This window comes from Telopea speciosissima, chromosome 8, assembly GCF_018873765.1.
Source record: "Telopea speciosissima isolate NSW1024214 ecotype Mountain lineage chromosome 8, Tspe_v1, whole genome shotgun sequence".
In the NCBI taxonomy this organism is placed as follows: Eukaryota; Viridiplantae; Streptophyta; class Magnoliopsida; order Proteales; family Proteaceae; genus Telopea; species Telopea speciosissima.
The window spans coordinates 14,739,606-14,767,333 of NC_057923.1; the positions used below are offsets into that span (position 1 = coordinate 14,739,606).

A 27,728-nucleotide genomic window follows, 5' to 3' on the forward strand; every position below is an offset into this window, starting at 1 on the left:
GATATACTTCATCACATTTGTCCCCGAGTAGAAGTAGCAGTAAAACAAGATAAAAGGAACCGAAGTCTTTAATTTTGGTCTTATTACTATACTCTTGTGTCAATCTGGCGTTGTAGCCATTTTTCTGTTTTGCATTTTGTCTGCAACATTTGATCAGGAAATGAGGAAGCATGGATGGCAGCTTCCCTACCACCCTCTTCAGGTATCTTTTTTTTTTTCGTTTGTTAACTTTATATATTGGCTTTTAGTTTACTCAGTCCTGCTCACTCTGTAGGTGGTTGCTGTGGCTGTATTTCTGGCACTGGGGTTCGCGTTTTATGTTTTCTTCGTTCCATTCGTAGGGAGGAAGGTGTTCAGTACGTTGTGATGGGGCTTTACACTGCCCTAGTAAGCCATTTAACATATTTAATTTACCCCTCCTATTTTCTTGTTTATTTACATTTCATTCTGTTGGGTTTTCATCAGTCATTGCATGAGATGTTCCTGATTTGCTTTTGATTGGTTGGTGTCTGAATCACGAGCTGGGCCTGTTCCTATGACCTGCCTCTTAAATGGGTTTTGTGTTTTTCTCTCCGTACTGCTCATTTCGAATTTCTTATAACCTGTGACGTTTGTATGTTTTCTGACTAATCCTATCTAGGTTTGCACAACCTTGCGACTTTAGAATAGGTAAAATGGTAATGGGTATTTTTTTTTTTAACCTCTTATGCTGTATCTTTGAGAGTCTTCGATGTCAATAATGTCTCAGACTCTGGAAATGAATGCGTATCACTCAGAAAATTAGTCTTCCGTAGCTCATTTGGATGAGGCCACAAATTATTTATCTGTAGTGATTTGTGAGTGTTGAATCCTACTCCTGTGGCATGTGGTGTTAAACATCGGGATGCCTTGCTCAAATATTCATAATAATTGGGATAACAGTCACATGGGCTAAAGAAAGAGGGGAAAGACTTACATCTTATATCCTTGTATTTTAATTGCCATTTATTGTGTTTTGAACTTCATGGCTGGTTTTTGAAACTCTCGATTCTATTAGAAGAACAGTTTTATTAAAGTTGTATGGAGCTTTATTCCATATACTTCAACATGTACAGGGACTTGATAATCATCTCTTCAGGTTGCTCAAGGCTTCTTTGGAGCTGTAGGTACTAGTGTGCAAATTTTTAGTGTGTTAAATATGACAGGTAGTGTTGGAAATAGTGCATAGGTTACATGGTAGTGTTCACAAGTGTCAGATAGGGTTTGGCAAGGAATTTTGATGATGCACAATATTTACAATTGTGTTCTGGCAGTGTTGGACTAGTCAGACAGTAAGTTTGCAGTGCAGACAGGTTTTGGTAGGTATATAGAGAGGCATCTGAACAGATATGGTAGGTGTTGGCACTGTATTGTAGTATATTACATGCTTACACAACATTTGGCAGAAGGTAGAAGCAGCAAGTGAAGGCCCCGTACGGTAAAAGTGTTCAATTCATAGGTTCATGCAGTGGCAGCGTGTTTGGATTTATTTTCGGAAGGCTTCATGGCAGAGTGTTGTACATGGAACTTGTAGAGAATCGAGTCTTCTTTCCAATGCCATTGGAAGTGTGTTGTTTCGATATTGGATGAAGAAGTTGTCGTAATTTTCATATTGTCGCGCAGAAACTGAGCAAATTGAGAGAGTTTACAAATATTTAAGGTGCTCTCTGGAAGTAATTCTTGAAATTGTGCGGAGTTAAGCTTCCAACTGTTACGAGCATGGCGGCGAAGACAAAATAGCAAAACTCATTAAAATGAGTGAGATATAACTAAGATACTCTTTCGGTGATTTGGTTGGCCTGGCACATTGACTTACTGTGTAACTAGATGCACCAAATCAGTTTTCCTATGACTTACTTGAAGTTGAAGATTCTGCTGCAGCCTTCCTGATTGGTCGGACAACATATTTTTGGTATGCTGCGTCATACTGGATCACGTCAAGATTGTCTGTAGCACATGTAATAAATCCACCTAGAAGATTCCACATGATTGGTTCATATCACTTTCACGTTTGTGGAACGGAGAAGATACCAATCCATGCATCCAATTTGAACTCGCGTCTATGGATTCTGATCCTAGGGTTTTGGTTCAAGCCACGGGACCTGCTCCAATGTTAGTTTTGTGTATCATAAGCCGCTGGGAGATTCTAAATATGTGGCTTAGAGAGCTTGCATAATCGGTCGACGGATTTGCCCTTGATCCTATAGAGAGATTCAGCCCACCTTTACGGATACTGATCGAATAGCTTATTTTGAAGCCGTCGGTACACCCTATAGTGCTGTAACCAAGGAACTAAAACTCGTCTCGAGTACAGTTTTCGAGCAGCCAAATTTCTGAGTTGGCTCGAGATCTTGCTCGAGTTGGGGTAATTTTTTTTCCCAACTCGATGGCTGGTTTTGATGGGTTTTAGACCTATTTTGGGTCTGAAACTTGGTACTCCTATTTTAGGCCATTTAAACACAGTGACACTATTATATTTTGCAAAAACAAAGTCCAAATAGGAGTTTCAAATCGGATCCTAGGTCGATAAGCGATGGCGCACTAATAGGCTCTATTCTACACATAATTTAGTAATTAAAAGCAATTAAGTCATACAATTAATATTAAGCAACTTAAATAAACATTGCAAATGTAAAGTTCAATGTTAACATATATGAGATACATCTATTCTTCCAAGCCATGTATTCGACACCAATAAGGCTCAGACTATGCCACATAGTTTTCCTATGTCATAAATTCACGCCAGAAATGGGTGTAGTCTACCACACAGCTTGCATAAGTGTTGTCATCAGCTATCTGAAGGTACCCTATCCTAGGGTATGGAACTGGAAGAGGTGATTGCGATGGGAAGAATGGGATCGATCCACTGCTATCTGAAGGCATGTATGGCTGGGTTGGGACTGTGAATAGGTTGTCAACAAACCCTGACCCAATGCTTGAGTGTCGAAATCATGGTCATAGTGTACTGACTGCGGCTGCCCATAGGCACTATATTTGGAACCGATGCTCTCCTGGCCATAATCATAGTCATGATGAGGCTGAGATGAATGCCACGACTGACGCTCACTCGTAGTATCTATACTCGTGCTTTCGAAACTTGCAAGCATGGTCTTCATACTCATGTCATCATCCCTGAGCCTGTGACTGTTTACGACCCTTCTTTCTCTTGTATGTAGCAGGGGTACCATGGTCTTGATCCTGTGTGGCATGCGCAAATTGAGACTCACCTGTGTAACGCACAGGCCCCGCCTACGTCCCCACCTCATACTGGTACCACTCGCGCATCCCCTCATGACAATCATCATAATAACCACCACTCCGCATGCCACCACCACCAGTAGGGTCATTACCATTACCACCATCATCATCATCATCATTAATACTTCCTACTGCAGCCTCAAAAGGTCTCGGTGACTCTGAATGCACACGCCCCTCTTCCGACATATATTCCTCAACATTTGTGCCTGCTGTGGTCACAATGGTGGGGTCGGGCCTCCCAGGGTTATCCATATCTGGTGCACCACGATCCCTTATCCACTAGAATAGGGGATCCTCATCATCATTAGAGTCCTCCTAAAAAGTGTTTGCTACCTCGATGGGTTCTCTATCATTGGTGTCCATTCCTTCACGTATGTGCCTCATCCTTAGTCTCATATTGTAATGCGCATACACCAGCTGCTTTAGTCGTTTGTGACCCAATCTGTTCTGCCTCTTCGAGTGGATCGATGAGAATGTACTCCAGTTGCGCTCGCAGTCGGAGGATGAACAAGTCTGTGAAAGCACACTCTCACTACTATTTTTCTCAAGTTGGGTGTACTTGTACCATAAAGCACCTACTAGTCGGCTGCATTACAAATATAGAATATTAGGAATATATATATCTTAAAGAGATAAAATTATAATTCATAAATGTAATGCCATGCCACCTACCAGGGTCTGACTTTTTGTCTACCCTCCACTGCAGCTTTTCGACTGAAACTTGTTGTGGCCTCTCTGAAGTATTGGATCTGTTTTCATTTCAAATTTTAAACATTGTTAAAGGGATTAGTATTTACTATTTAGTAATTACATTCATTTACTTACTACCAAAATACCAAGTCCCATACTCTCACCTCATCATTGCACTCAGCCTGTGTCATTGCATTGGGCTCCAACTTCTCAATAACATTTTGAACTTCTGCCTCAAGCAATTCTGTTTTTAGCACAAGATCATGTGAGTACTAATACTTTGGATTCAAATTGTAAGCTGGTAAAGTGGAAACCACAAATATAACTTGTTAATGACTTAATGCTTTTGAGTTTTGAATGTGCAAATGTAAAAACTCATGTAAAGTATGTTGAAGTGTTGAACTCACCAGCTTTATGTAATGGATGACTCATGTGCTTCTCCCATTGATCATCAATGATGTTAGTGTATGACCTTGTACTCTGGGGTATCGCAGTTCTGACCATTTCATTCTTCTTCTGAAGGGCAGCATAAATGTGAGGCAAGGTAGGCTTCTTCTCTGAATCAATAATCCTTAGTAGTTAGTACGACCACCACTAACTCTAATATGACAACAACTTTATTCAAATCACGTTAGAATGAGTCACTTGCAATGGTCTCTTATGCTCCCTTCTTCTGAATTCTACCCCTGCCAACCAAACCATTGTTCACTTGCAAACATAGACCTCAGACCCACCCCCTTCGTCTGAAAGCTCTTCAATGCAATTTAATTGGTGGCAAATCGAGTGACACCAGGCCTCACTAAATAACCATTGCATCTTTCCATCAACATGGTGGCTAAAGCATAACCATAGTTATATACAAATGTGGTCACTTGTCTTGCCCTCTTGACCACACTTGCCACCAAAGTTTTCTTCCCCATGTCATTCAGCATTAAATTAATGGAATGTGTTGTACATGGAATCCAAAAGAGGCGGATCCTCGTACTCTTTTTGTTCATCAACTTCTCCCCAGCCTTTTTAAAGTAAAAACTGTGATCCATCACAATTTGGATAACATTCTTTGTTCCTACATCCTTCACCACGTGCTTCAGTTCCCTATACAAATATGATGCATCTACAGACTTCAAGAATACTGTCTTTCCATTACAACCAAAGTTCGAAAACTCGGCCTCGAAGGCATCTCGACCCCTCCAAAAACCGAGATGAGCTGAGATCTCAGCGAGTTGATGCATTTTTTTTTCCGACTCGAAACCCCATCTCGGTGGGTTTTAGACCTATTTTGGGTCTGAAAGTTGGTATTCAGCCTATTTTAGGCCATTTAAACACAATAGCATTATTAGATTTTGCAAAAACAAAGTCCAAATAGGGCTTTTACATCGGACCCTAAGTTGGTAGGCGACGACGTACTAAAATACTCTACTCTACACATTAATGACATAATTTAGTAATAGAAAGCTAGCAAAACATTCAATTAATAGTAAAACAACTTAATAAGCATTAGAAATGTTAAAGTGATACATCAAATTGTTTAAGTTTAACAATGTTACAACTATCATCACATAAAATGAGATTGAATCACGTATTCATTCCCCACTTGTTCCACAGTCTTCCTATGACATATTGTTGCTGCATTGTTGCATAAGTGCTCCACAACATTCATATAATAGTTGTTATCCACATATACCAAGGCCCCTATCCTAGGGTATAGCTGTTGCCATGTGGCGTGAGACGGTTGCCATGAAGTGTGAGATCCACTGCTTCTGCTACTGTCATATTGAGGCATGTATGGGTTTGGGAATATGGGCACAATACCAAACCCAGTGCTTTGATTGTCAAACTCATGTGTTGACTAGCCAAACTGACAATAGGCATTATATTCAGAACCAGTACTCTCCTGGCCATAATCATAGTGATGATGAGGTTGAGATGAATGCCACGACTGATACTCACTACCAGTATCCGTACTCATGCTTCCGAAACTTGCTAGCATGGTGTTCATACTCGTGTCATCATGCTGAGGTTGGTTGTCTTTGCGACCCGTCCTTCTCTTATACGTTTTAGTGTGGCCACCATGGTCTTGATCTTGTGTGGCATGTGTAAACTGAGACTCACCTATGTAACGCACAGGGTCCGCCTGCGTTCCCACATCATACTCGTACTGCACACGCATCCCCTCATGACGATCATCATAATAACCACCACTTCGCATGCCACCACCACCACCACCACCACCACCACCAGGGTCATCACCATCACCATCACCACCATCACACCATCACCATCACCATCACCATCAGTAGTAGTTCCTGTTGCAACCTCAAAAGGTCTTGGTGACTCTGACTGTGCACGCCCCTCTTGCGACATATAGTCCTCAACATCTATACCGGCTACGGATGCAATGGTGGAGTCGGGCCTACTCCAAGCTCACCCATATCTGGTGCACCACGATCCCTAACCCACTGGAATAGGGGATCCTCATCATCATCAGAATCCTCCTGGAATATGTTGGCTAGTTCGATGGGATCTTAATCATTGGTGTCAAATTTTTCACGTATGTGCCTCATCCTTAGTCTCATATTGTAATGCACATACACCAGCTGCTCCAGTCGTTGACTACCCAATCTGTTCCGCCTCTTTGAGTGTATCAATGCGAATGTACTCCATTTGCTCTCGCACCTAGAGGATGAACAAGTTTGTGAAAGCACTTTCACTGCTATCTTCCTTAGGTTGGGTGAACTTGTACCATAAAGCACCCACCAGTCGGCTGCATTATAAATATAGAATATTAAAAATATGTATATTCTGAAGGGATAAAATTATAATTCATAAATGTAAAGTCATGCCATCTACCAGGGTCTGACTTTTGTCTACCCTCCGCTGTAGATTTTCGACTGAAACTTGCGGGGGCCTCTCTGAAGAATTTGATCTATTTTCATTTTAAATTTTAAATATTGTTAGAAGCATTAGTATTTGCTATTTAGTAATTACATTCCTTTACTTACTACCAAATTACCAAAGTCCTATACTCTCACCTCGTCATTGCAGTCAGCTTGTGTCTTGGCATTGGGCTCCAACTTCTCAATAACAGTTTGAACTGCCACTAACAAATCTGTGTCTAGCCCAAGATCATGCGACTACTGGTACTTTGGATTTAAATAATATGTTAGTAAAGGGGAAACCACAAATATAACTTGTTAGTGACTTAATGCTTTTAAGTTTTGAATATGTAAATGTAAAAACTCATATAAAGTGTAAAGTATGTTGAAGTGTTGAACTCATCAGCTTTATGCAATGGATGACTCAAGTGCTTCTCCCACCGCTCATCAATGATGTTAATGTATGACCTAGCATTTCGGGGTATCGTAGCTCTGACCATTTCCTTCATCTTCTCCAGGGCAGCATATATATGGCGCAAGGTAGGCTTCTTCCCCGTATCACCCATCCTTAGTACTGCCACCACTGGCTCTAATATGGCAACAACTTTATGTAAGTCCTTCCAGAGTTGGTTACTTACAATGGTCTGTTGTGCTGCCCTACCATCTTCTGAATTAGAACCATGGCAACCAAACCACTGTTCACTTGCAAACATAGACCTTAGACCTATCACCTTTGTCTGAAAGCTCTTCAATGCAATGTAATTGGTGGCAAATCGAGTGACACCAGGCCTCACTAAATCCCCTTTGCATTTTTCCCTCATCATGGCTAAAGCATAACCATGGTTATATACAAAGTTGGTCACTTGCTTTGCCCTATTGACCACACCTATCACTAAAGCTTTTTTCCTCATGTCCTTTAGCATTAAATCAATGGAATGTGCTGCACATGGAGTCCAAAAGAGGCGAATCCTCTTACTCTTGTTGTTCATCAACTTCTCTCCAGCCTTTTTAAAGTTAAAACCGTTATCTGTTACAATTTGGATAACGTTCTTTGCTCCTATATCTTCCTCCACCACTTGCTTCAGTAGCTTATACAAATATGATGCATCCTTTACATGCTTCGATGCATCGACAGACTTTAAGAATACTGTCTTCCTATTGCAACTCACCATGAAATTGATAATGGATTGTCTAGTAGGTCCAGTCTAACCATCAACCATAAGGGTAACCCCATATGTGTCCCACCTTGGGTTCAGACCCTCAATGTACCCTTTTAGCTCCTCTACCTCTTGAGGCAAATATACATTATATAACTCATGTGGTGAAGGCCCCTTCCATCCTGGGCCAGCCCTCTCTGCAGCGTCAAGGAATGCATTATAGTATGTTCCTTGTGCTACATTAGCTGGAATGCCATTGTATAACATGGATTTGCTTAAGGCTTTCCGTGCTTCCTTTTGTTTACCACCAAACACTTGCGGGATGGTTGGCTGGTAGGCATCTTGTTGCCTAAGGTAGATGGATCCTGCTTAAAATGGGATCTGGGGAATGTGCTCGTGGTCGGGCTAGGGGCCGTGGGATTTCTCTTGTGTTAGTGCTTCTCCTCCTCTCAACTTCTTGCATTGGTGCAGCTGAGCCAGATCCACCAGCTCTTCTCGCTTGGTCATATCTTCTCACATTCTCATAATGCAAACTTTGTCTACTCTCTGCCAAAGTCTGCTGGTAAATTCTCCATTCAGCCTCTGATTCGAACTCACCAGGTGTAGGTCTATATTCAGTATCATCTCCTCCACGGATCTCTACACTAGGCCTCTCTAGAACTGCCTTATCAAAAGCTATTTGTTGTCTTTCCCTCTCAGTTTTCTTTGTTCGTATTCCTCTCATGTTTTGTGCCATAGCCAGTTTCACTTGGCTCGGAACATTTCGGCATGAGGCAACGTCCTTACCTGTATCAGACAAATGTTGCTTCAACCTAGTTGCTCCTCCAGAATTTAGAATCTTTCCACAATAGTTACACTTCGACTTCTTTTTATCCTCGGACATCGGGACTCCATGTAGCCATGCTATATCCCCCATTGTGTAAGAAATATATTATTTTTTACACTGTTACATAAAAAAGCATGTATTAGTAACTATTACAGACTTAAAATAATGTATTAAAAACTTAAAGTATTGTATTCATACTATTAAACATAATGTCAAGCTTCTAGAACAATCAAATAGCTATCTCTTATTTATTCCCTAATCCTAGTATTTATTTCTTAATTAAAAATAATATTTAGAATTTTTATTAAAAATAATTATACCTTAAAGTATAAAATATTATAACATAATGATGTACTTGACACCATTTGAAGTTGGACATTATATACATATGTTGTGCATAATTTTTCAACAAAAACATATATTTTTCGTTAATTTATATATTTTTAAACATTTTAATAATATTTTTATTAATTCTGGAAAATAAAATACTTTTTTTAATGCGTTAAAAAATAAAATGACTCCACGAGGCTGTAGAGCATCTAAAGTTGTCCAACATATATGAAAATCACACCCAAACAATAACTATTCATGCTATTTTTTTCAATTTTTTTGTAGAAAATATAATAAAAAAATTAATAACAGAAAAAAATTCAGACTCCATCAAGTGATAGATCGGCCAAAGTTGTGATAGATCTACCAAGGTTTCAACAATTTTTTTTGAAAAAAATAGATTTGGGGAAAAATGGCTTATTTTTCAAAAATCCTTCAAATACTAGATGAATCTTGCAAACGTGGAGTTGAATCTTCAGTTTGGCAGCTGAATCACCCTTGAAAGCTTGAAATCCATCAAAAAAATCAAGTGAAAGAGAGGTTTTGGAAGAAAGAGTAGAAGAGTGGTGTTTTGAGGTTTCTAGACAGAACTTGCCGAGATATGCGAGTTTTGTCGAGTTAGGTGGATAAAATAGAGGTAGGTGGGTCAAAAAAAATGGGTCGAAATCGAAACCTTATCCGAGATCCGATATCTCGCCAAGATCTCGGTGAGATATTGGACTTTTTTCTCTCGATCTCTGTCTTGTCTCGGGATTTTGGAATACCGAGAAACTCGACGAGATCCCGCGAGTTCTCGAACTATGATTACAACTCACCATGAAATTGATAATGGACTTTCTAGTAGGTCCGGTCCAACTATCAACCATAATGGACCGGTTGATAGTTGACTGTCATGTAACCATAATGGTTGATAGTAAACTATCAACCGGTCCATTATGGTTACACGACAGTCAACTATCAACCGGTCCATTATGGTTGATAGTTGGACCGGACCTACTAGACAGTCCATTGTCAATTTCATGGTGAGTTGTAATCATAGTTCGAGAACTCGCGGGATCTCGTCGAGTTTCTCGGTATTCCAAAATACTGGGACGAGACAGAGATCGAGAGAAAAAAGTCCAATATCTGGCCGAGATATCGGATCTCGGATATGGTTTCAGTTTCGACCCTTTTTTTTTACCCACCTACCTCTATTTTATCCACCTAACTCGCATATCTTGGCGAGTTCTATCCAGAAACCTCAAAACACCTCTCTTCTACTCTTCTTCTCCCAATTATCAACAAGAGTGCATTGTGAGTGTCGTGACGTTATTGTTGATAGGTACAATGCTTTCAGTGTTGGGAATACCAAGGGTGCATTGCAACGTGTGTTGGGTATATTTTTGGAGAATTTTGTGACCCTAATTCACCCCCCTCTCAGTATCAACCTGGGAAATATCATGAAGTGCTTCGTAGTTAGAAGGGTATCAGCCTCTCTCAAAGGAAGTATGTATAAGATCTTTTGTTTGAGATTGGTATGCTTGCAACGAGTTTATTGATACTCTATTTGACCCTAATCAGAAGTTTGGGGCAGATGATGGTAAGGAACTTGCAGATAAGCATTAGTTCATGACACTTGTTGGTAAACTTATTTATCTCACTGTTACCCAGGCCGATATATTTTTTTGTGTCATTGGTGCCATAAGTCTGTTTTATGGAATCACCTAAGAAGGTTCACTAGGATGTTGCTGCTTGGATTTTGAGGTTCCTTAAGGAAGGGTCTCATTTATAGACTTAATAATCATGCAGGATATTTTGATGCAGATTAGGCTGGTGCCGAAGGTGATAAGATCTATCACAGGATATTGTGCATTTGTTGGTGGTAACCTTGATACATGGAGAAGTAAAAAAGCAGACTACTGTGGCAAAATCAAGTGTTGAGGTTGAGTATAGAGCTAGGACTCATACTGCAGCTAACTTAAGGTGGTTGAGAATTTGAGATCACTTCTTGATGAACTTGGCTTTGCAGTTACTAAACCCATAAATATGTTCTATGATAATCAAGCAGCCATTTATATTGTTGGTAATCCAGTTATTCATAAGAGAACCGAGCATATTGAGGTGGGCTGTCACGTTGTGAGAGATGCAGTAATGAGGAAACTGATTTTTACTCCTTTTTTTTTGGATGAATAAAAAATTCATTAACAAAAAGAAAGAAGGGGGGGGGGCAAACATATACAATCACGATCCAATTACAAGGCCTTGCCAAGAGAAAGGGAGTACGCTAGGGCCTGCAAAAGAGAAGGGGAAAGGCTCCAACCAACCACAACAACAATGGACTAAAGGGGGAGGGGAATCGCCAAGCAGAGCGAAGCACACTATCCAGGGTCCAAAATCCCGTGACAAAGGACATGATCTCTGATAATGCTACTCCATTTATATCCTTGGTGAATCAGCTTGGTGATGTGTTTACTAAAGCATTATTTTGTCTAGCTTTTCTTGCAGGTTGTTCCAAGTTGGGCATGGGTGATATCTATTTTCTAGCTTTAGGGGCAGTGTTAATACGTTAGTTATATGTGTGGTGACATTTAGTATCTATGGTGAAACTTCACCATACTTGGTGATGTTTAGTATTCTCGTTGAAATGTGAGTAAAGTTAATGTCAGTTTAGTGCTCTTGTAATCGTATTGTGTTATGATTCTATTTGAATCATAACCTTATGAAATGATAAAGGAATATCCAGAGACCCTGTCACACCCCGGCCTGGTGCTTAAGGGTCAGGAGAGACTGGATGTCTCTGACATCCAACTAATCCCCCAAGGATCGCAAGTGCAGTACCCTATTTACAATCATTATCTCACAAATACAGTAATCAGAGGTAGTGGAAACAATTTAAATAACAGAGGTAACATTATTAGTAAGAGAAGTCTAAGTGATATTTCATATATATAAAGGATAAAGCTTGTGATACAACTATAAAGTTCATAAAAGTACCAGAAGGTAAAATTACATAAGAAACTATACTATAACTATACAAAGTGTTTATAAAGCATAAAAGAGTGGGGAGGTAGCCTGGACTGTCAGGCCAAGATCAAGAGATTGCGTAATCATCACTTGCGCACGAAGTATCGTGCACTTCAAAGTCCAGCGCCGCAAATCCATTATTAAAAGTAACTAAATCACCTGAAAAATAAGGATATCCACAGGGGTGAGCTCTCCACTGAGCCCAGTAAGGGGGATACACGCATACAAACACAATTATATTCATGATGCATGTGCTAAACTAACATGCTCCTAGCACAGATACTAAGTCTCATGAGGTCTAAGTACTACTGGTGGTAGATGCTAACCTCGATCCCGGAACTAACACATCGGTCACCCGAGTGAAACCATTCTACCACGGTGAGGACCCGCCAGATCGGCATGACACCAGCCAGCGGACCCGACAGACCCCCAAAGACCAACCCTGTTTGTTTATTCCCACAGCGGAGCGGACACGCTAATATGGGACAGAAGATGGCACCCCGGCATGTCCCTTCGGCTGTACCACGGGTTGTCCAACACCTCTCCCCCTGTTGGTAAGGGGCGTAGTACTGGGTAATTAATATCAACCTAACCCAGTGCAATCTAATTATGATGATACAAGCATGGATTGAGTTATAGAGTACTGATTTCCACCTTCAACAATTTCCACATAATAAAAATATCAATGCAGTGGAATGCAGTATGCCAATGTGCAGCCTAATTCACATGCATTCTAATGCATTAAATCATAAGCTAGAAAACTATATGCATCAGTATATTTGTAATGATGCATGACATGGCATTCAGCATAATAGTGAAATTAAAATGATAAACACGCTTAAATTAAGGTCAAGGTCCCTTTACCTGTAATGTAGCTTAACCTTGTCAGATAACTCTCCAATAAACCAGTAAAGCAGACAAACATAGCAGAAAACAGACCTAATCAACATGTAAAAATAGCATTTATTAGGTCCCAATAGAAGTTAGGGCATTTCCTAACATAACAGGGCAGCAGGGACACCAAAACGGACCAGCCGGATGCAGAGGGCTTCAGGGCCGGATCATCCGCCTTGGGCCTGCAACTCCTTCCGGGAGCTTGTCCGAATTTGGGGTTTTTGCTTCATTTGGGCAGATCCTTACATGCATGGCCCAAATTTGGGGTTCCAAGCCAATTTCAAGGTGGGTCTTCCTTTTTGGGGTTCCAATTTGATATTTGGTTCCCAAATTTAGAAATCTCATCATTAAATCTCAAATTGGTTAGCTTAGGTTCATAATTTGCCATTAAGGATCAGCAAATAGGCTCATTAGAGGTACAGCCATGAAGGTTCGGGCATGGCTGAACCCAATTAGCACTAGAACAGCAGGAAATTGGGTAGAATTCCTAGTATTTGAGCTCAGATTTAGAGCTTTAATGGCAGGAATTCAATTAGGCCTAATATGTTGAAGATTAGAGGAAGAGGAAGGTGGAATATGTACAGAAGCATGGCCTACCTGAATTTCAGAAGTGAAAACAGATGCAGGCAGCCCTTCTTTTGTGCAATTTAGCCTTCCAATAGAGAATCCAAGCTTAATCCTAAGTATGGAAGACAGGCCCTAAGTATATGCTTCTTCCTCTCCCTTCTTCTCTTCTCTTTTCCTCTTTCTTTCCTTCTCTCCCAAGCTGGAACGAATTTCTTTAGCTCCCTTAGACTTGTGAATAGTGATCAATTGGAAAGGCTTTTGATATTTATCTAACTACTTAAGCACTAAGGGGTAAATCTGTCTTTTGGACAGAAATTAGATTTAAACTAATTTCTAAAATAGTTTATAAACCTGAATTCGTATTTATTGGTCTATTCTATCCATAACTTGATGCCGGGTGACAGAAAGGTCATCCGAACACGGGTAATTGTCTGGAACAGCATTCCCCACTGGGGAACTAGGTCCCACAGGGGCAATTTGACTAAAATACCCCTGAATTTCTATTTGGTCGTATATCAATATATATAAATATATGTAAATTATACTTACAATAATTTTAATCGAGGGAGAGCCTCTGCATGGCCTCCAGGCAACAGATCCGGCACAGGTAACTTCGGTGCGGGGTCTCACAGGGGTCCTCGGACTCCAGAAGAGCAGGTTGGGAAAATTCTCAGTTGGCACTCGGCCTAAGACAAAGAGAGGCTCCGCAAGCCATCAATCTAGCATGCCAAGCTTATGTGTTGTCTTCCGTTAGACACCTCAAACTCATTTAAGGCCACGGTAGTTGGTTGATCGGAATGCCTTTACAGACGAGTCATGAGATAGGTCTGAATTTCTTAGTCAAGATGGCCCTCAACTTAGAGGCTAGCATGGGCAAAGTTGAACCAGAACTTAAATCACACAGGTTCCAAAAGTTCAAAATTTATTTATTTATTTATTTATTTGCGGGTTTCACATTCCCCCAACCTTATAAAAATTTTGTCATCGAAATTGATGCACCTAGTAATCCGAACAGTTGAGGTTACTGCAACTGCATCAATGACTTACACTCTCTTAAGTTGTTTCCTATTTTGGGTACCGTACAATCTACCGGTCGATGGCTTTTGTTGACCGGTTTCGGGTCAAACAGTATTTTAAACCAACTAAAGACATTATCCTCTTTTCCAAACTTTCCTATTCTTTCTCTAAGCACACAAGAATATACAAGAGGGGGGGGGTCCTAGAGTATCTAAGGTAACTTGGGAACAATTCATTACAAGGCTTAGTCACCATATCGACAAAGTACCTAAACCTAAAAATACAAGGAAAATATTCTCATTATTATTATTATTATTATTGTCGTCATTATTTTTTTTCTTCTTTTATTTAAATTCTATTATGTTCATTATATTTTCATATAATTCGATTATTATATTTTATCAATATTTTTAGGGTTTAGGTTGTAGGGTGTAAGTATGTATAATTCTTGCTTATAGGGTTTTCTATTATGAAGACTTCCACTTCTGGTTATGCAATACCTAACTCAATTGTAAGATGAATTGGAATATTGATGGAATCCCTATTGCTCACTCCCAATAACGGAGGGGACATTCAGGGACCCATTACTCCACTCATACCTATTGTTGAGCAAAGTTTTGTCACATCCTTCAATTCCAACTTCTTATTGTTTTCAATTGTTCTTGGCTTTTATTGCATTATGTTTAAAGTAAAGGAACTCAATAATTTTAGGAAGAGCTTATTATTCTAATGCCTACAAGGTGTTTGAGTGGATGCCTAAACTAGCATTCCTAGGTCTTTCGTTATGAATTCCTTAAATTTTCTTATACCCTTCTATTCTTAAATTGTTCATAAGTTTTCTTATGTGAAATTTCTTCTTATCTAGAAAGTTCTCTTCCTAATACTTTAGGTTTCTTTAAATTTGACTAGGGTTTTAATGGATCCTAGGCGGTAAGCCTAGCCTAACGATATCAAATGTTATTTATTCGCTCCCACACATCTCCTATGGTTTCTTGGGGTACTTTCATGGGGATTCAGTTATCTATAGTGTTGTACTTTCTTTGGTCTAATTCCAATACACTTTCCATGAGATTAGGTTAGTTCCGTATGGTTTGTTTAAAGATTTTATTGTACTTTACTTAGTAGTCCCAATTGATATTTGTTAAAGTCTATGTATGTTTTTATCTTCACTAAACCGCCTTGTATTAATTGTGAGATGAGTTCCCATTTGTTTAGCTTTTTCTTACCCTTTTTATTCCGTTTACTTAATCTAAGTAATGTAGCATTATTCTTTCTTTCACTTACTCTCTAATTCTTTCAAGAATTCTCCTAGAAGACTTCTAACACATTTTGGGGCATTCAATCCTAAGACCTACCTTCCTAATCTATAAGTTGTCCAATCTTAATTTTTCTCCTCAAAATTTTTTTTTTTTCAACCTTTTCACTTTTCTTGATCCTAGGTTGGGTTCCTTTTTCTTTTATATTTCTTTTAAGTCTTTTACTTTTGCTTACTAACCCTAGGTACTCAATATAAAACTCATTATTAATATGTAAGGAAACATCATTACATATAATACATACTCTATACTATTATTAGATAAGTAACCAAACATACAATTTATGCCTCAAGAATACTAATAATAACAAAGAACGCATCCTTTAACATTATAATATACCTTAACTATGTAAAGTTTTAATACATGTACACATACATATAATATTTTCACGTTTAGTCTTATGTTATATTCTATTTTATATTAATACATGCACAAATACATATGTCCTAATTTATTACATTAATACATACCTATTTGCGTTATTTTATATGATATTTTATACTATAAAAGTATATATCTTTAATGTATATTTATTGTATTTTTATTTAATTTTTATTTTTATTTTTATTTTCTGTTTTGACCTAGCCGGATGCAAAACAGGGAACCTGCCGGATGCACAGGCAATCAAGCCGGATCACCCGCCTGTGGAGTCAGTGGCTTCATAAGGTTTTTGGATCAGCTAGATGGAAGAGCCGGATTCAAACACCAATCCAGTCGGATCGTCCGCCAGGCAAAACAGGCTTTATAAAACCCACTCAAAACACATCAAACTTCATTTCTTTCTCTTCACTAACACTTTCTAACTTCTCCTAAGGTTATTCTAGGGTTCCTATAACACTAATAAGAGCTTAAATCATAAGATCCACTCCTCCACATCTAAAGTAAGTGTTCTAAACTTAGAACTCTCAAGGGGGGGGGGCTACCAAAGGCATTTCTACACTTGGGAAAGCATCTCAAACACTCGATCTCACACTCCTAACTACATGTAAGCTTCCCAATCTCATTTCTTCTCATTATACTACCCTATTTTTATTGTGTTTCTCAATGTGTTTGTATCCATTTATACTTATATTGGAATCTAAACAGATTTTTATATCTTCCTAATGTATTCCTACAAAATTAGTTTACCTAGACATATTGATAGGCTTCCTACCTTAGTACCTAATAGGTTTAACAATCTTACCTCAAATTTTGTTACTGTCTTAAGACTTTACCTAAATAATTTTCTTCTTAAATTTGCAGCATTTACCATAAATGACTGCAGCTCAAGGCTGTGGAGGGAGAGGTAGAGGTGCAGCTACAGTTCCAGCTGAATTCAACCCAAGGTTCTTCTGGAAAGGGGAAGAAGAAAGGAATGTAGTCTTGGTTGACCATATCCCATTTAAGGTCCAGGAAAGATTTGAGAAACTAGGGTAGTTTATCCATGCTACAACCGGAGAGACATCACTACCCTCGATTGGTGCGATTCTTTTTGAGCAATCAATCTTACCGGTATGAAGGAAAAGAGTTCATCATCAACTCTTATGTGAAAGGACATGCCCATCTCTTTCAGCATAGCCCAATTAACTAATATTCAAAAGATATCATATGAAGGGGAGTGGAGGTACTGCCCTCCAAGTGCTGATGCATTTGAGTTCCTAGCTGATGAAGATCAGGAATGGTTATATTCAATAATGGCAAGTTTAATGAGAAGATGTAATCTGAGTTGGACTTGCTTCCATCAGCCCGTGTCTTAGCTAGGATTTGTGGACACAATGTAGTCCAAAAAAGTGGTCACCGGACTGAGTTGTCCACAACACAGATCCTTACCACATACTGTCTCTATACAGGATACCAGATCTGCCTTCTTGATGCCATCATGCGTACCATGGCACACCTGCATGATAACCCTGGGCATGGAAATCTGTTACTGGGTAGGCTACTCACCAAGGTATTTTCCAGATTTGGTGTAAACCTATTGAATGAGGAGGCTTCGGGGGTGAAGTTTCCGAATATCAACCGGATTACCCGAGTGAAGATGGGTATAGAACCTTCACCTTTTTCTCCAGAGCTTGGTCATCCCGATTGCACTGACATGGGACAGACTACTGATGCTGAGGATGCTACAGAGAGAGGACATACAGAGGCACGCACAGATCCACTTCCTCCTCCTCGACACCCTTCACATGGTCATGCGTGTGTTTCTTCCTCGTCTGTTGCGGTTGTTCCTGCAGATGGTACTCCCTGGGGATAGCTCTTTAGCCGGTTTGAGGGCTTAGAGAGATCCATGAGACAGGGTCTGCTGGCATGAGGATGGACTTCACTCAGGTTAGCAGCCGTGTTCAGGCAGTGGAGACAGAGTTGGGTTAGTGGAGATCTTGGGACCTGTGGGTTATGGGCCCACCACCACCACCACAGCAGTGATGACTTATGCATCCTAGTCTAGCTTTTACTTTACTTCCTTTCAGCTGTTCTTTGAAGGAATTTGTACTTACAGTATGTAAAAAGTTGTAACCATTGTACTAAAGACTCAATTTATTTACAAGGTTTTTTTTTATAATTCTCTATTTAATATCTCTTGTGTTGTACAATCAAATTTTTTTTTTTACTTTAGTTGTAGCGTTTAGTTGAAGCTTTTATTTATCCTAAGTAGACTCACCTTCAGATCAATGAGTCTAAGAGCTGTTGTACTGTGAACTTGATTGTAAATAGGAGTAGAGCACGAAGGCTCTGATACCACTTAAACGTCACACCCCGGCCTGGTGCTTAAGGGCCAGGAGAGACTGGATGTCTCTGACATCCAACCAATCCCCCAAGGATCGCAAGTGCAGTACCTTATTTACAATCTTTATCTCACAAATACAGTAATCAGAGGCAGTGGAAACAATTTAAATAATAGAGGTAACATTATTAGTAAGAGAAGTCTAAGTGATATTTCATATATATAAAGGATAAAGCTTGTGATACAACTATACAGTTCATAAAATACCAGAAGGTAAAATTGCACAAGAAACTATATTATAACTATACAAAGTGTTAAAGTGTTTATAAAGCATAAAAGAGTGGGGAGGTAGCCTGGACTGTCAGGCCAAGATCAGGAGATTGCGCAATCATCACATGCGCATGAAGTATCGTGCACTTCAAACTCCAGCGCCGCAAATCCATTATTAAAAGTAACTAAATCACCTGAAAAATAAGGATATCCACAGGGGTGAGCTCTCCACTGAGCCCAGTAAGGGGGATACATGCATACAAACACAATTATATTCATGATGCATGTGCTAAACTAACATGCTCCTAGTACAGATACTAAGTCTCATGAGGTCTAAGTATTACTGGTGGTAGATGCTAACCTCGGTCCCGGAACTAACACATCGGTCAACCGAGTGAAACCATTCTACCACGGTGAGGACCTGTCAGATCGGCATGACACCAGGCAACGGACCCGACAGACCCCCAAAGACCAACCCTGTCTGTTTATTCCCACAGCGGAGCGGACACGCTAATATGGGACAGAAGATGGCACCCCGGCATGTCCCTTCGGCTGTACCACGGGTTGTCCAACACCTCTCCCCCTGTTGGTAAGGGGCGTAGTACTGGGTAATGAATATCAACCTAACCCAGTGCAGTCTAATTATGATGATACAAGCATGGATTGAGTTATAGAGTACTGATTTCCACCTTCAACAATTTCCACATAATAAAATATCATGCAGTGGAATGCAGTATGCCAATGTGCAGCCTAATTCACATGCATTCTAATGCATTAAATCATAAGCTAGAAAACTATATGCATCAGTATATTTGTAATGATGCATGACATGGCATTCAGCATAACAGTGAAATTAAAATGATAAACACGCTTAAATTAAGGTTAAGGTCCCCTTACCTGTAATGTAGCTTAACCTAGTCAGATAACTCTCCTTCAGATAACTCTCCAATAAACTAGCAAAGCAGACAAACATAGCAGAAAACAGACCTAATCAACGTGTAAAAATAGCATTTATTAGGTCCCAATAGAAGTTAGGGCATTTCCTAACATAACAGGGCAGCAGGGACACCAAAAAGGACCAGCCTGATGCAGAGGGCTTCAGGGCCGGATCATCCGCCTTGGGCCTGCATCTCCTTTCGGGAGCTTGTCCAAATTTGGGGTTTTTGCTTCATTTGGGCAGATCCTTACATGCATGGCCCAAATTTGGGGTTCCAAGCCAATTTCAAGGTGGGTCTTCCTTTTTGGGGTTCCAATTTGATATTTGGTTCCCAAATTTAGAAATCTCATCATTAAATCTCAAATTGGTTAGCTTAGGTTCATAATTTGCCATTAAGGATCAGCAAATAGGCTCATTAGAGGTACAGCCATGAAGGTTCAGGCATGGCTGAACCCAATTAGCACTAGAACAGCAGGAAATTGGGTAGAATTCCTAGTATTCGAGCTCAGATTTAGAGCTTTAATGGCAGGAATTCAATTAGGCCTAATATGTTGAAGATTAGAGGAAGAGGAAGGTGGAATATGTACAGAAGCATGGCCTACCTGAATTTCAGAAGTGAAAATAGATGCAGGCAGCCCTTCTTTTGTGCAATTTAGCCTTCCAATAGAGAATCTAAGCTTAATCCTAAGTATGGAAGACAAGCCCTAAGTGTAAGCTTCTTCCTCTCCCTTCTTCTCCTCTTTTCCTCTTTCTTTCCTTCTCTCCCAAGCTGGAACGAATTTCTTTAGCTCCCTTAGACTTGTGAATAGTGATCAATTGGAAAGGCTTTTGATATTTATCTAACTACTTAAGCACTAAGGGGTAAATCTGTCTTTTGAACAGAAATTAGATTTAAACTAATTTCTAAAATAGTTTATAAACCTGAATTCGTATTTATTGGTCTATTCTATCTATAACTTGATGCCGGGCGACATTAAGGTCATCCGAACACAGGTAATTGTCTGGAACAGCATTCCCCATTGGGAAACTAGGTCCCACATGGGCAATTTGACTAAAATACCCCCGAATTTCTATTTGGTCGTATATCAATATATATAAATATATGTAAATTACACTTACAATAATTTTAATCGAGGGAGAGCCTCTGCATGGCCTCCAGGCAACAGATCCGGCACAGGTAACTCCGGTGCGGGGTCTCTCAGGGGTCCTCTGACTCCAGAAGAGCAGGTTGGGAAAATTCTCAGTTGGCACTCGGCCTAAGACAAAGAGAGGCTCCGCAAGCCATCAATCTAGCATGCCAAGCTTATGTGTTGTCTTCCGTTAGACACCTCAAACTCATTTAAGGCCACGGTAGTTGGCTGATCGGAATGCCTTTACAGACGAGTCATGAGATAGGTCTGAATTTCTTAGTCAAGGTGGCCCTCAACTTGGAGGCTAGCATGGGCAAAGTTGAACCCGAACCTAAATCACACAGGTTCCAAAAGTTCAAAATTTATTTATTTATTTATTTTTGCGGGTTTCACAGGCCCATATACAAAAGCTTCGTATAGGAATTCACAAAGAAACGATACAATTGGTCAAGATGCACAATGAGGGTCATATCCATACTATTTTGCACTTCTCGACAAATAGTTCCTTTGTTCTTGCTTCGGAGCGAAAATTAAAGAGTTTAGTTAATCTAAAATCCAAAGGAAAGGAAGTTCATGGCTAAGGGTAAAGATGTCAGAGGCATGGTTATTTTGGAATGTACCAATTGTGCAGGAAACGATGTTAATAAAGATAAACAATATAAGTACAGCAGTGCCCTACCCACGAGAGCACACATAAGTCATATGACGGGATAGATTTTTCTCTCCTACGATTTCTCTCACTTCTCGTTCCTCTCTTGTTCTTTCCCGTCTTCTTCATGTGCAGCCATTGATCTAACCTTACTTAATATTATCACAAGTCATGTATGGGAAATTTCTCCATTTTGCTTTCTGAAAATTCCAGAACTTGTTTATTCGGACATTTATATTTGTATCATACATGGTTTCTGTTGAAAGACCACGAGTATGAGATTGCTGATTTGTTAACATTTGGCCTTGGTAATCTCTTAGGAAGCCAATACAATGGGGCTTACAGACCCGCTTGTGCTCTGCTTTTTTGACAGGGGACCTGTTTTCTGCTTTCCATTACAGGTTGTCTTTTCAACTGGGAATTTGGAATTGGCTGCCAAGTTGGATACCCAAATGGGTTCACGTGTTCTACAGATCATTCTATATTTATGTCAATGTTCAATAAACTAACCTCACTGATGCCCCCCAGCCCCCACCAAGAAAAAAAAAGGCAGCCAGCTACACAAACCAAAAGAGAAAAGATCCTTTTCCTGATGGGTACTCTTGGACTTAAAATTTTGATATTTCAGAACTAGCATTGCTGGGGAAGTGTGCAGTACATGATGAGATTCAAAGCTGATTGGGACCTGGGTACTGATTCATGAATGGTCCTGAAGGTCCCCTATTCAGTGAATAATTTTTGTTTGCCATATCTTCTGAATAAATGGCACAAATAGGGATTTAAACTGATAACTGCGAGGTTTGAAATTCATTTTTGGAGTTCTGTAATGCATAAACCCTTTCGACGTGTGTGATGCATGACTGTTGCATGTTGTTAGTCATTGCATTGTGTTATTGGTAATTGTTTAGTCTCTTACAATTTTTTTATATTACCTGAATGAGTTTCAGTCACACCATCCTCTTCCTATCTTGGTTCTCATTGTCGTTAAATCTATTGCCAGATTACATATGTTTTTGGTCTGTACATTTGGTGTGCGGCAGCTGATCCTGCAGACCCTGGAGTCTTCAGGTCCATGAAATTTGTTGGCATCACACACAGTGGAAAGCACAATCAGCACAAGGAATCAAAGCTAGGAGGAGAATCAACTTCTTCGACACATAAAGGTGGAATGATTGGAGTGAGGCCCATGGATGAGGTTGTGATGGGCATAGATTCCATTGGGGAGGATACCACTGGTGAAACTGAAAAGAATGCATCCTTTCATAGGCAGTCTTGTTGGATGGTTTTATTGGGGTTCTGTACATGTGCTTTTATGTGTAATTCCTGCAGTCGACAAGAACAATTTTCTGAGCAAGAAACGAGCGAAGATGGCATGTTCTTTTGCAGTTTGTGTGAGGTGGAGGTATGTTGAACCATTGGCAACCACAGTGATTCTTATATTCTTTGAAGGATTTTAATTTTAATTGTAGATATTTAGTGGGTGAGCCTTGGCGCAACGGTTAAGTTATGCTATTGCAACCATCAGGTTGCGGGTTCGAACTTCGAAACATGGAAACAGCCTCTCGCGAAGCGGTGGCAAGGCTGCGTACATTTGCCCCTCCCAGACCCTGCAGTAGCAGGAGCCTCATACACTGGGATGCTCTGTAGCCTCATTATATGAGGGAATCTGAGGACCATGTTCTGTAGATCTTAGGATTGTTGATTGATTCTCTGTATTTTCACAAATATAGGCTTCAAACCCACCATGTTATGCATACCACAAAGTAGATATTCTACAAGATCAACTAAACCATTTGACTGTTTCTATTTGTTCCAAGGAACTGACATTTAGAAGGATCTATCTTGTCAATCTTTACCACTCACTAGATGCATCCCTCTATGTGTCCTGTGAGGCTCAACTGCTCATACTGTTTGTTGTCACTGTCCTAAAGGTTGCCTTAAACTTGGACCTTGTATGAAGTGCCATTCTGAAGGAAAAATGAACTTTGAGCGGCATGCCTAAGAAGGCCTTCCTGTGTGGCCCACCCTTATTGTGCCACATGGACAGATGATGTGGTTATTCTGGCCGTTCGATAGAAAAAATAATTTTAATATTATATAAGCTTATGTCCCACACATCAAATATTAATGAGACATGAGTTGGTCTCACAATTTATGTGTATATTGCCCTTTTTTTGGTCGTATTTTTCAAATACAATCTGTTTTCCTTTTTTTTTTTTTTGCCATTCTCAAAAATCTTTGGCTGTAATTGTCACTGTCCGTTCAAATTTTGAGCCTTTTTAAACATGCTCCATACTGAACAAAGTTTTTTTGCCGTTTCTGTTTTAACTATGGTCTGAATTAACCACTTGCCCAAAATTCTGGAGCCTAATTCAGTCAAATACCCCCATGTACTCGCATGCATCCCCTGTGTATGTATATGCACTTCTATTGTACTCCGACAACTATTTTGCTCTCTCCCATAGTCCTTTCCCAAACCTCTATTTTGCCTCTTGGCAAACTCCTTTGGGGCTGAAATTTGATAAGTGAGCAGGCTTCCTATCCACAAAATTAGGCCTTCCTATGTGGGTCATGCTGGAAACAGGGCTGAATTTTGAATTGTGAAATGTCCAGTTCCTTTAGTTCTCTCATAATCTATCTGGTAACAGTGTTACTTTTAGTTGCAAGTTGGATAGTTTCTAATTGTTTGAACAATCCTGTATCCTATCGGTTCTGGGAAGAAAAAATAACCACTTTGCTTCCATATGTTTTTGTTCCTGAAATCGAAGATTAAAGGAGAAAGAAAAAATGTGTTTTCTGAAATATGACATTTTAGCTTAATTTGGAGATAAATGTGTTCGTAAATAATGACACCAAGTTGGGTGGATGGGAAAGAATCCTGTGCCAATTTAGTTGAGCTTGCTGGCTCTAGGATGGCTCACTAAATTAGTTATCATTACATTGTGGATTTGTTATGGGATGTATTCTGACTTGGTTGAGCTGTACCACAGGTTTTCAAGTACAGCAAGCACTGTAGAGTTTGTGATAAGTGCGTTGACCGCTTTGATCATCACTGCAGGGTAAACAGACTTTTGATTTGCTGGGAATTCTCCTAGTCTCTGGGACGACATCTAATGACTTCTTCATTGTTGATTTTGTAGTGGCTCAACAATTGCATAGGCCAAAAGAATTACCGACAGTTTTTCACCCTTATGATTACTGCCCTTCTCTTGGTAAGCATGGGCCTGTCTTTTTCACCTTACTTAGAATCTTGGAAATGCCAGACCTGAATCCTACGAACTGCCTCTGTGCCTTATTTCATCCCTTGGGTGCATTCAATCCTTGCTCTCTTCACAACCTTGAGATTTGATCTTTCCCTCCTTACCATATACTGCTTCACACCCAATCTCAATTCCAAGTCTCTTTGGCCTTTAAGAGACCCTCACCTCAAAGTAACATGCTACATCCCATAGTCACCTGAATCAATGAGTAAGCAATTTCCTTTTAAGTCTTTTTTTTTTTTTCATTTTGGTCGACTATTGACAGGTATATACGTGGTTTGTGCACCTTGGAATTGAGTTTGCAGCTTATTCTACAATGGTCGATAGGAATAGTTGTGATGATATGTTGTTTTCTTGAGCGCAAGAAATTCTCTGTGGAGATCACCTCCAAGTTGGGGAGCAGTTTCTCTTTGGTTCCCTTTCTTCTTGTGGTGGTGAGGGTTTGATTCTTTTCAGCCCCAAGTCAATGTTTTTTTTCCTCTTAATTCAGCTCATTTAATTGAAGAACCAAATTCTGTGTTGATTCCAATTTTTTAAGTAGTCTTATTCTATGACTGATAGATGTAAACTTGTATTAAACAGGCTTCATGCACCATTTTGGCTATGATTGCCACTCTACCACTGGCTCAACTTTTCTTCTTTCATGTTCTCCTCATCAAAAAGGTTAGCTCAGGATCATAACTTGGTTTCTGTTGTAAGATTGGTATATTGTCACCCCAAGGATGATGCATTTTACTCCATGTTGTAAAGTTGGTCATCCACCTCTAGTATGGGTGCCAGTTTCTCCCCCTCCCCTCACTTTCCTATCATGTTTCAAGCCGCCAATTATGTGCTTCAAGCATGTATGTATGTGCTTTTTGTTACAGGGAATCAGCACCTATGATTATATCCTTTCCTTGAGGGAGCAAGATCAACAAGGAATCGGAGGTCCGCAGAGCCCACAAATGTCTCCTGCTAGCTCCCTTACTGGGTTAAGCAGTGCAAGCTCCTTCAATACTTTTCACCGAGGTGCATGGTGTACTCCTCCTCGCCTCTTTCTTGAAGATCAGGTAGGCTCCAAATCACCTTTCTTGTGGGAAATTCAGTACACATTTAAGGCAATAACCCATGGGGAAAGGTTCTCTGAGCTGCTGGGGCAGGTTACACTAGCACCTCACTGTCTCTCTCTCCTCACATGAAATGATCCTGCTGCCCTCCAATGTACAGATCTTTTATGTTACGCCTCATTGGTGTGCTCCTCTATGCCGCTTGCTCAGAGAACGCTTTCCCTAACCCATATATTGAAGTCATCAAAATATCACGTCTGGATACCCAGACCATTGTACTGGATTGGGCCCTTATAACTTGCCTTATGTGCAATGGTTAGGTCGGGACCTAGTGATGAGGTGGACCCCTTCTAAGAGTTTGGATGTAAGAAAATTCGGCATTAATGAATGGTCTGTACATGTCTTTTAATCATTAATTTTGATTGTAAAAACAAAATCAAATATGGTTTCAAAATAGTTTGAAGGAGTTGCACTTAAATCAGATGGTTAAAAATCATCTGTTCGTATGGATTCTTATTGTGTACATTCTTTATGATGGTACCTACACATGCATAGCTCCTCAACCTTTGAAAGAGTGATGCGTAACTTGTGTTGGTGCCCAAGACATGTTTACAGGTCTGGTAGCTCACTAATCCTGACATGATATTTTTTTAACCTTCTTGACTTTTTTTTTAAAACTAAATAAAGTGGTTTTCCACTTTCGCCCAGGGGGTTGGGGGGGGGGGGAGAGGAGATTCCTTAAGTGGAATGTAATTGCTTTCTGACGCTCTGCTAAGGTTATTTGGTAAAAATAGAAGTTTCTGTGAATGAAGTTCAAATTGTTTGTTTATTCCTTACCCCATTTGGGTAGGCATATGTTTGTGTGAGTTGATGCTGCCATTTTTGGTTCTTCCAGTTTGATGTTGTTCCTCTAGACACTGGCATGTCTGTTAGCTCATCAGGTAAGAGGGCAGATGAATCAATCAAGAAAAAGAATGTGGGGGCTGTAAGGATCAGTCCCTGGACATTGGCACGATTGAATCCAGGAGAAGTCTCAAAGGTTGCTGCACAGGCGAGGAAGAAGTCCAGAATCTTGCAGCCTGTAATGAGAAGGGAAACACCAGGTTTAGAATCAGACAGCAGCTTTGGCAGCAACAGTGGCTGGATGGTCCAAAGGCCTGAGAATTGGAGGCGAGCTACTAAGCGGGTCCGTCTACCAGCAGACCTTCCTTTTGAACCACTCACAAATATATCAGCCGAGGATATGAACAGCAATGGCGATGATCCAGTGGCAGAGACATCCACCAGTTTAGCTCCTTTACAGCTTGAGGCACGGAGTGCTTTTCTCGCAAGCCGAGCTATGTCAACCTCGGCTCAGGTTATTGCTTATTCTCCTGATAGTAGTCTAGATTCACCAGGTCGCCACCCATTCCGTGTGTCCTCATCGAGAGCAGAAGAGGGACGAGGGCTCACAGCCAATCCTGTTGCTGACTCTGCTGCTCAGCAGGGAGTTCCACTGTCAAGGTATACCAGTGATGGCTATGAAGCATCAGGCGGTGAAGATAGTGACCAGGTTCCCTCCAGAGTGGTCCACAGGACAGCAAACTGGAGTAATTTCCTCTTCAGCTCCAGGCATGATGATAGAACAGTTAAATTGAAGGCATCATCTTCATCAAGTCAAGCAAACAGCAGAAAGCTTTGAAAGTAACGAAATTAGGATGCCATTTTGGTCTCCTATTGTTTCAGAGGGTAGCTTGATATTCTTTTTATTCATGATCAAAGGGTTCAATTTGTCTGGGAAAAA

The 27,728-nt window shown here is 40.1% G+C and overlaps 1 pseudogene; it reads left to right on the forward strand.

Annotated features, from left to right (window-relative positions):
* Positions 1 to 27,728, forward strand: LOC122670914 (annotated as a pseudogene).